At 43.3% G+C, this 10,761-nt stretch overlaps 1 non-coding gene across 1 annotated transcript; it reads right to left on the bottom strand.

Moving 5' to 3' along the window:
* Nucleotides 1–4,112: 4,112 nt before the first annotated feature.
* Nucleotides 4,113–10,532, bottom strand: LOC107298743. Its single transcript, XR_003810660.1, has 5 exons — nucleotides 10,490–10,532; nucleotides 6,468–6,517; nucleotides 5,908–5,945; nucleotides 5,484–5,508; nucleotides 4,113–4,488 (listed from the first exon to the last, which is right to left on the bottom strand). It is a non-coding gene; the product is annotated as an uncharacterized LOC107298743 (transcript).
* Between the last annotated feature and the right edge of the window lie 229 nt (nucleotides 10,533–10,761).

Genomic DNA, 10,761 nt, shown 5'->3' with positions numbered 1-10,761 from the left:
ATAATGAAGAATATCACAAAACATTCTCTCTTCACTGATTTTAATGCTCCGTGTTTAAGGGAGAGTTCAGAGCGAAAGAAAATTAATTCATTGATTGAAAAGGGCAATTAGAAAGCACGACACAGCAGACTGCATAAAAACAAAGTCCTTTCTAACATCTTCTGCTCCTTCAATGGATCCCTGACGCCTTTTCCCATTAAAAAGTCTTATTTATTATGGGGTTGCACACATTTTCCATGTTGTTTGATTAGCTCCATTTGATCATTTTTGTTGATCTTTGCAACTCCAAAGCATTTGTTCTTAATGTAGCAACTGCCCACAAGGCTAAGAGTTTAGCCATAACACTGCAAGCGTGAGAAAAAAGTGACATTAGAAAACACCTTTAATTGGTCAGGAGGACAGTGAACTCTAGAAAGATTCCTCCTAAGCGTGGCTTTTTTTTTTTTCATGCAAAGGAGAACCCCAGATTTCACATTTAAATGATCTGCAAAACGTGGAAGAAAACCATGAACGAAAGCAGACGTTAAACATCACACACCAACACACACTTCCCCTTACATCAGTTAGTTTCAGTGATCTTTTAATGAGAACTGGGATGACTCCCAGAGAAGAAACAGGACTGATCAGGTGCCCTAGATTCCCTGTTTGTGCACCTGTGTTTGGGCACTCATACAGGATCAAAATCAGCCTGCTACATAGCATTTTCAGCTTACAAAAGGCACTTGCTGCAAGGATTAAATGTATAAACATATAAACCATGAGACTGGATTCAAGAAAAGCTTTTTTTGCAGGGAAGATGTTAATGGAAGTAGCAGGACTTCTGCAGACATGGTTATAGTCAGGCATGGTTATATAGAGTCTTGAGCCTGCTGGATTTTGTAAGGTGAATGTTAGTTGGTGCTGCCCTCTCCTGGAGAGAAGCCAAACTGACCATGGGAAAAATCTGTGACAGTTTCTCAACCTCGCCGCTTGGAGATGTGGACTTCAACTCCCAGAATTCCCCAGCCAGGTAATTCTGGGATTTGAAGCCTACACATCCTTAAGCAGCCAAGGTTGAGAAACACTGATCCAAGACTTAATATTAGGGGTCTTCAAACTTGGCTCTTTTATGACTTGTGGACTTCAACTCCCAGAATTCCTCAGCCAGGCACACGTGCCTGGCTGAGGAATTCTGGGAGTTGAAGTCCACAAGTCATAAAAGAGCCAAGTTTGAAGACCCCTGCTTAATATCAACAAGGACTCCTAGAGTGAGTCATTCAACCTTTCACTCCACGGCCATCATCATTGTTAAATTAAACCTAGCCAGATTTAGAAAAGGTAAAAGACTTGAGTCCACGTCACAGGCAGAAATCTCCTGGGGTTGGAGCTATGGTCACTGATTAGCTGCCTTCTTGACTGGAGTGGATTGCAAGCTGAGAAGGGGACTTTTAAAAGCTGGCCAGATTTCTCTGCATAGCTCTACTAAAACCCTTTTTCAGGTGGGATGGGGGGGGGGAATCAAAGCAGCATAACCTAAGCCCCACCCCTTTTGCAATGCATCATGAGATCACCAGCATGTTCCAAAAGCAGGGGTCTTCAAACTTGGCCCTTTTATGACTTGTGGACTTCAACTCCCAGAATTCCTCAGCCAGCATGCCTGGCTGAGGAATTCTGGGAGTTGAGGTCCACAAGTCATAAAAGGGCCAAGTTTGAAGACCCCTGTCCTACAGGTACCCTTGGTATCAATGATATCAGGGCTAGGGGCTCTTTGAAACTCCATCCTTTCTCTGAAGCTCCACCCACTAAAGTCAGAGGAGGTGTCACCGTTTCAGAAGACAGGAAGCAAATACCTGCCTGGGTACCATAATCAAGGTGGGGCCTTCATGGGCCAGATTGGATTTCCCACACATGCAACACACAAATGCGTACATGGGCAGCATCCATCAGCCTCCCCCAGTGTGATAGCTCCAGTTTGGTTGGCCTTCCAAATGTAATAATTCTTAGCCAGCAGGACCAAATGCATGGCTGAAAAAAGGCAGGAACAGACCCCCCCCCCAAAAAAGCGAAGGTCACATTCTTTCCACCCTCAAGCTGACCCTTGTAGCAGTTAATTTTCCTTAATAATGCTGCTTATTTCTAACAAGACAAAGTCCCTATAATCCTGGGGTCTTCAAACTTGGCACTTTTAAGACTTGTGGACTTCAACTCCCAGAATTCCTCAGCCATTATGGCTGGTTGAGGAATTCTGGGAGTTGAAGTCCACAGGTCTTAAAGTTGCTAAGTCTGTAGACCCCTGCTATAATCCTTCTGCATTATATCCAATGGGACTTTACACATTTGATGATGCTAGAAACTTCCATTCCGGCAGCCAACAAGAACATGAAGATTTCTGACTACATCACTGGTTCCAGCAATTTAAAAAACTACAGGCCTTTGGGGAAACTGTGAAATCACTGCCAGTCTATTAAGATTGCATTATTTATCATCACTTCCCACTTCCCTCTGTCTCCCCATCCCCACCCTTCTCCTCTTTGAACTTTTTCTCCACATGGACTCAAATAGCCCTTTCATCTCCCCTCAGTGGGAAACACTGTTGTCCTCAACTGGCCACAGGAAAAAAAAAAGAGGGAAGTTGCTCTTCCTCAGCAAATTTCTACCCAAAAAAAAAAAGGCTTTTTCAACTTGTTACATTGCAAAGCTCATCTAGGGCTCATTAGCTGGCTTGAATCTGTTGATGAGATCACATCCCGCAAGAAAGGATCTGCAGAAGATTGCAGGGCAACTTTCTAGCAGCAGAAAATGGGAAAAGCAACTAATGGTGTGAGAGGGTGGGCTGCAGACAATACTGGCTTCAAAAGATTCTGTGGCTATCCAGAGATTTGTTTTTGTTGGCTACCCATTCACAAGTTGACCTAAGGGAATATTAAATTTATTTCAGGCCTAGCGTCTTCTACTCCACCAGTTCCTGAAGGTCTTGGTAGCTTATTAAATAAATCCAATACTGAAGTTCTTGTACTTCCAATTAGCTTCCCCATTCCTGTAGCCCCATGTTTCTCAGCCTTGGCAATTTTAAGATGCATGGACTTCAACTCCCAGAATTCCTCAGCCATCATGGTAGCTGGGGAACTCTGGGAGTTGAAGTCCACACATCTTAAACGTGTGTTTAAGATCAAGAAACTCTGCTATAGACCTCCTTCTCCTGGCATTCATTGAATGCATTTGGTCATGCTGGGCTGGAAACTAATAATCAAGGTATCTTGGGAAGGTGATCCTAATGTCCTCCTTGTCTTCTTTCCCATTTGCTCTTTCCATTCCTTTCCACTTCCATTTCCACTCCTTGTCTTCTCCCATACCTGTATAGGTAAGCTAGAATAACATCCACCTCTTTGCCCAATGGTTGGGTTGTCAGAACAAACTGATAAGAAAAATATCTACCCTCTTGAAATGGGGAGAACCACCAAACTCTTATCATTCTCAGAGGGCAAATTCTCCTTCCTACTTTTAAAAGCCAACTGTGCACCCTAAAATCCTGTTTTCAGAACTAATAGAACTATGGCTAAAAAAAAACCTTGCTAATGAACACATATTTCAATCCTACCTCCATTTCCTTGCACATTTATGATCAATTCTACAATTAAAGATCGTCTTGGAGAAGGGTTGCTAAGAGTCAATGCCAACTTAGTAGCCCATCATCCATCCATCCATCCACAATTTTAAGGAAAGACACAGAGGGAAAAGCATGGTTTGGGGAAGTTGCCCATCCCTCCCAGGCTTGTCCCCTTGTGTGAATACAATTCAGATTGACTGTGCGATGTCAAATGGCACAATTATTAACAATAGAAAACACCAATGAAATAGCACCTTATGCTGGATGAAGCTCATGTGTGCTTTTCTTGGGTGATAAGGAAAGAATCAGGATCTCTCACTATTTGTTCTTTTTAGAACGATTGCTTTGGTGGGAGCCCCAAATTGATCTCGTGGTAACAATCATGGTTAGTTCTGAACGGGGAGGAACCATCTGTGAAACTGAGGAGAATATACTAGATTGAAAAACGTGAGCCACAAGCGACAGCAAATCACTTCTCTAAAGCTGCCGAAAGAACTGCACGGATGCAGCCACCAGGAGAAGAAGCTTGACTCAAGGCACTTTTATTTCCAGAAGCCCAAGGAGAACTTTTTAAAAGAGAAGGGCTCAGACAGGGCTCTACTGTAAAGGAGCTTGAGCTGAGCTCATGAGTTAGAATCCCACATGGTCACTAGAACTTGGTTGAAGGCCAATGGTTAGAAGGCTGCCCTCCCTCTCGGAGAGGCAGTGGACTTCAAAGAGCAAGCCAAAACAGAAGGAGAAGGCCTTGGTGGGGCTTGCTTGGGTTGGGATGACCCCAGAGACAACCAGTTCTGGAATTCACTGGAGTTGTGGCAAGCAATGGGGCCTTGTTGGGAGGACCAAGGCCAAGCGGAACAAAAGAGGGGGTGCTCCAGATCCAGGAAAATAACGGATGCAGCTACCTAGGAGAAGGGGAGAAAAGGAAAGAAGTGAGGCACGTCAGAGGAAGTTGACATTCAAATAAAAAAAGAAGAATCTCAGGACTTCAAATGACCTGTGAAGAGACCCCCAGTTCCAGCCAGGCTGTTCGGTAGAACCGGTAACTAAATGTTGTTGAGTTTGGAGAACCGGCGGAATGCGCACTGCTTCCGGAAGTCTGTTCTAGGCCTGGGAGGCCTGGAGGAAGCCTCCCAGGCCTAGAACAGCCTGCCGGGAGTGCGTGGATGCCACTTCTGGAAGTCTGTTCTAGACCTCGGAAGCCCAGGCCTGCATCCCTGCAGAGAACCAGTTGTTCAGGTATTTGAATCGCACCACTGAGCCAGACAATAAATTTATCATGGTTATGAATGCCATCTTGCTGTTGGAGTTATCCCCAAGTCACTTGTTTTCCAGATTTATTCAAAACATCAGACAGCTCAGCTGCCGGTCCTTTTACTTGATGCAGCTTAAATTCCTGGTCCTATACTGCTTTCATCTTGGCTCGCTGACAATTACCTGCTTCAGACAGGGAACAACGGACAGCTTAGCGCTGCAATCCATATTGAGACTGCTTTTATTTATTTTACCAGTCTCCACTGGCTGGATCATAGATCGGAGCCTCCATTTCACATCCCAGGGTGACCTTCATGGAACAAATTGAATGTCACTTTGGACAGGTTCGCGTTTGCACACATACAGTTTGAAGTTTGGCAGTTTGCAGCTGAAAAAGGTGACTCCAGATGGGGCCTTTGAGAGCCTGTTGTCCACTTTGTAGAAGATGGCTCTGTTCTTCACCTCTCACATGGATCCTTTGGTACAATTCCTTATCCAGTTTTGAAAGGAGAATCGTTGCAGTGAGATCCTGGTTTTCCATGATTAAAACCCTTGGCATGATTGTGTGAACTGAGGTTTGGACCTTCAACTCCACTGCATGCTTAATTTCTGCTTGATTATTGCTGAGGTCAAATGGCACACTTACCTCAGAGGCCCAAAAGAAGATAACCCTGAAAATTAAAGAGAAGCCAATCACTTCTACCCCAAAATAGGAAGTTTAGACAAGGGGGGGAAACTGTCCTGCCTGCCTCCAATGTCATGTTATCAAGAAAGCAAGGTGCCCCTCCTTTTTTTTTTATAACAAACGAGTTACTTACGGTATAACAAACAAAGCCCAAACAAAGCTAGCTTTCCTTTTAGATCAATGTTGTATCTACACAAACAAGTCCTCTGTTCTCAAGACCACTTGGATCTCACAGAAGAAAAAGGGAAGAAAAGGGAACTAAATGTTGCATTTTGCACAAAGCCGCAAAGGCGGCAACGGATGGTAAAACCACAAGAGAGACAAAAATCAAACTGAGGTTAGATCACAAGGGTCATTTTTTTCATTTAATCTGCAAGCAACTCACCAGTTCCAATGTCTTCTATCTCATCCTTGTGGATAAACCTAGTGGGAATTCAAAAAAACAAGCAGACAAAAAAAAAGTCTTGAGTTTTTAAAAGGCCTTTTCCTGAAGCGATTTATTCTCTCTCCATCAGCAAACACGCCTTAAGCTAGGAGTCTGTTTCCTCTGGTGTCTGAGGCATTATACACCCAAACAGCTTTAAAGACCATCCTGGTTCAGAATGCCAGAATGCAGCAGATATAAATGGGCAACATACAGTATATAAATAGGCAACCATTTCACTATCTTGTAGAAGATTCATAATTATCACTGCCCGGTTCTGTGCTGTCCCAAAGGAACCCCTAATTTGAAGTCTGCGCACTGCACAAATTAATCAGCCTTTTCAAGGACTTCTAAGAGATCAGAGATTTTCTTATATATTATGAAACTTAAAGCCAGGATATGATGCTATAAAAGCAAGCTCAGTTTACATATAATTTTTAAAAAGTTCTCTGGCCCAGGAAAAATCCTCCCCAGGAGAAAAGAGGAACAGAGGGTGTACGTGGCCACAGATTGGCTCTTACGCCGGATTGAGCTCCGCAGAGTTCCTTCCTCTTCGTCCGGTTCTCCAGTCCTGGGGACAAAACAAAACCATCACACTGGGTCTCCACCTCTTGAGTTATCCTCATACCTGCCAGTGAAAATTGTTTGCATGCAGAACAGGTTCAGAGGGTTACCTTGCATTGTATTCCGTACACCCCAAATCCCTTCAAGCTCTGCAGCTCTCATCTTTACAATTTTTTTTTCCTTTTAAGGAACTATTTTAACTGATCGTAAAACCAGGGGTGTCCAAACTTGGCAACTTTTAGACTTGTGGACTTCAACTCCCAGAATTCACCAGCCAGCATGAGGAATTCTAGGAGTTGAAATCCACAAGTGCTGGAATTGCGTAAGTCTAGTTTAATGAAGAGAAGGACGAGGGGGGACATGATAGCAGTGTTTCAGTATCTCAGGGGCTGCCACAAAGAAGAGGGAGTCAAGCTATTCTCCAAAGCGCCTGAAGGCAAGACAAGAAGCAACGGATGGAAACTCATCAAGGAGAGAAGCAACCTAGAACTAAGGAGAAACTTCCTGACAGTGAGAACAATTAACCAGCGGAACAACCTGCCTCCAGAAGCGGTAAATGCTCCAACACTGGAAGTTTTTAAGAAGAGTCTGGATAGCCATTTGTCTGAAATGGTATAGGGTTTCTTGCCTGAGCAGGGGGTTGGACTAGATGACCTCCAAGGTCCCTTTCAACTATTATTATTATTATTATTATTATTATTATTATTATTATTATTATTATTATTATTACTACTACTACTACTACTACTACTACTACTACTACTACTACTACTACTATATATTTTGTCTCAGGGTATTTATCCACTTGTAACTTTCCCAGCTGGCTTCCAACAAGCAGTCAATGGGAGAATCAGATTCGCTTAGCAGCCGTATAATTCACTTAAGAACTGCAGTGATTCATTTAATAACGGTGGCAAAAAGGTCGTAAAATAGGGTGCAATTCATTTAACAACTACCATGGTTAACAATGGAAATTTTGAGCTCAATTGTGGTTGTAAGTCAAGGACTACTTATATGCATATATTGTATATATATGTGTGTTTGTTGCTGAAGAAAGCTTCTGAGACTACTAGCCAAGGAAACAAATGCTTAGATTGTAGAGCAAATTTATTTTCACTCAAAGCGCAAATTTACCTGGTTCAAATTATCTGACTTTGTACACCTGATGGGCAGACCCAACTCTCTGGAGAAGGATCTAATTCCGGAAAAGATGCATGGAAAAAGAGGAAGGGAATGACCAGCATCCAAGTGGAAGGACTTGGTTACAGTGATGATTGGATCATTGTTGACAAACCTCAAGGGCCAAATTAGGGACAGACTGTCTTGCAAGAATTCTCTCTTTGTGCTTCCAAAGAATCATCATTGACTTGTTGGCATATCATCAAATGTGTTAATCTATCCCCGGTGAATCTATCCCCTATGCCTCCAGAAGCGGTGAATGCTCCAACACTGGAAGTTTTTAAGAAGAGCCTGGACAGCCATTTGTCCGAAAAGGTATAGGGTTTCCTGCCTGAGCAGGGGGTTGGACTAGATGACTTCCAAGGTCCCTTCCAACTTTATTATTATTATTATTAAGTCTTGCCAAGCTTGGACAACCCCAGTTGTAAACGGTTGCACTATCAAATTTGGCCCCTTACAAACAATCCCCAGAAGAACCTTGTAACATTAGAAACTGGCACGTTGAGTTCTTTATTTTTCCTGTCTTGCGCTTTATTCTTTTGTGCCATGCATTTTTTCCACAGTAAGGCTGAAAAAATCTTGCCTTGATAATTCATCAGAATGCAACGTGCTGGGAATTGTTCTGGCTGAAAAGAGCGGCTGAGTATCAATGCAGGCGGATCTGGTATGATGTCACTATGCATGTACAGTATAAGCGGTTGTAGGACTGCACATGGATAGAAAGTTTTCTGTATAAAAGCTATGCTACAGCGCCCCCTGCTGACATCCAAAAGGAATAACGATTCAGCATAGTAAAGGTAATGATAAACTATAAGGTCGAGTCTGAATGCGCAAATGGGTGCAGCACACATCAGTAAAAACGCTGCAGTGGGAATTCTTGTCTTCCCTTCCTCCTAGCATCATGTTGTTTGTGTGCTTCATTCATACAAGAGAAACATCGACTGGAGAATTGTAAAAATGGCCAACCCCTTCTGGTACTCATGCCATGTACTGCCAGCAAAAGAAGTCCCATTAAATACATGTAGTCCTAATTTACCAATTACCTCATTCAGGAACCATTTAAAGTTATGACAATGCTAAAAATAATTTTATGACTGTATTTACAACCTTCACAGTCCCTAAGTCACACAATCACTATTACAGTCAGTACAGATTTTCCTGTGCTTGACCTATTATTTTTCTTCTCCCCCCCCCCCGCAGAGTGAAGAGATTGGAGAACAAGGGATTACAAGAGAGTAAACCAGGACACAATGGGGAATATATCCGACTGTTTGCATAGAACACTTGGGGCTGCCGCATTGCTTACAATGTATATTCCCCACTGTGTACAAGCTTAGTTCCTTGTAGGCCAGTGGTGGCGAACCTATGGCACGGGTGCCAGAGGTGGCACTCAGAGCCCTCTCTGTGGGCACGCGTGCTGTCGCCCCAGTCCTAGGCCTTCAGCTGGGTTTTATAAAACCTTTTCACTTTAGGCCTCCGCTGCCATGTGCAAAAAAAAAAAAGGTTCAATCAATCAGTCAATTTCAACTTCTCACGGAAAAAAAAAGATCTTGCAAAGTTGGAATTGATTGATTGAACTTTTTAGTCCGACCCAATCTGCCGTTACCACCGCAGCCACGCCCACCCAATGGGCCACGCCCACCCAACTGGCCACACCCAGCCAATGGGCCACACCCACCTGGCACCCAACGATGCATAAGTGGGTTTTGGGTTGCAGTTTGGGCACTCGGTCTCTAAAAGGTTCGCCATCACTGTTGTAGGCCCTTCTTCTCCAATGAATGGAGATTCAAACATTAACTCCTTTCTTGCTAATTATCTCAGGACCAAGGTGAGGATTCCAAAGGGAGAGGAAGTGGTGAGGAGAAGATGTGAAACTGATTACAGATAGTCCTCAACGTACGACCACAATTGAGCCCAAAATTTCTGTTGCTAAGTGAGACATATGCTAAGTGAGTTTTGCCCCCTTTTTACGACCTTTCTTGTCACATTTGTTAAGTGAATTGCCATAGCTGTTAAGTTAGTAACATGGTTGTTAAGTGAATCTGGCTTCCCCATTGACTTTGCTCGTCAGAAAGTCGCAAAAGGGAGTCACATGACCCAGGGACACTGCAACCGTCATAAATATGAGTCAGCCATCAAGCGTGCCCTCCAAATATCCGCAACTACAGTGCCGGCACTTCTGAAGGGTGTCAGATGTGAGAAGGCTATTGTCGATTCAATAGTTTAGATAACAACTGAAGTTAGCTAGGGAGTTGATTAATCAATCCTCAGCCTTTAAACAATCTGTGATATTCTTTCCTTCCCAATTTTCAGAACTCTTATTAGCTACTAGCACCCCACAGCTTCCAAATCTCCATTTTATGTGTATAATTTGAATATTTCTACAAGGGTCAAAATTAAAAGCTCATTTATTGGGTAATTATCGACATCATGCTTACAACTTAACCTTCTAATGCCCTGTCTCTCCCTGCTTCCAATCCCCGCATCCCAGAAAGAAAGCAATTATCAGCAGATGTACTAATTCAGAGAATGAATCATTGTGCTGGCCAGATTCTTCCCCAGCAGGGAGATAAAAGAAAATGGAAATAAAAGAGAATAAAGAAGAAGCAGGGCGCTTCAACGGTCTCCAAATAATTAAGATATTTGAACCACATTGCAAAACATGCAAAACTACGTCATGCTATTTGCCCCCCCTTTTTTTCATACTGTCCCTCTTTGTCTATTGAAAACAACTCAGATAACCACTGTTCCATATTTCCCCCCCCCCCCCAAAAAAATAGCCTTAGGAGAGGCTTATTACCTTTGCTGCTGGTTAAACTTGCAGCGACAGTGTCGGCCTAGGAGAGGAAGAAACGAAGAAGAGTTGAGCAAGGACCTCAAAAGAAACTGAACGGGGATGAGGGGTTTTTTTTTGGTGAGAAGGACTATTTAACAGAATAACAGAGTTGGAAGGGACCTTGGAGGTCTTCTAGTCCAAACCCTCTGCTCAGGCAGGAGATCCTATACCAGTGATGGTGAACCTTTTAGAGACCGAGTGCCCAAACCACAACCCAAAACCCACTTATTTATCAC

Source organism: Protobothrops mucrosquamatus, unplaced genomic scaffold (assembly GCF_001527695.2).
Source record: "Protobothrops mucrosquamatus isolate PMUCROS unplaced genomic scaffold, P.Mucros_1.0 scaffold_220, whole genome shotgun sequence".
In the NCBI taxonomy this organism is placed as follows: domain Eukaryota; kingdom Metazoa; phylum Chordata; class Lepidosauria; order Squamata; family Viperidae; genus Protobothrops; species Protobothrops mucrosquamatus.
Note: the sequence above shows the minus strand (reverse complement) of the source record. Positions and strands in the feature narration are given on the sequence as shown.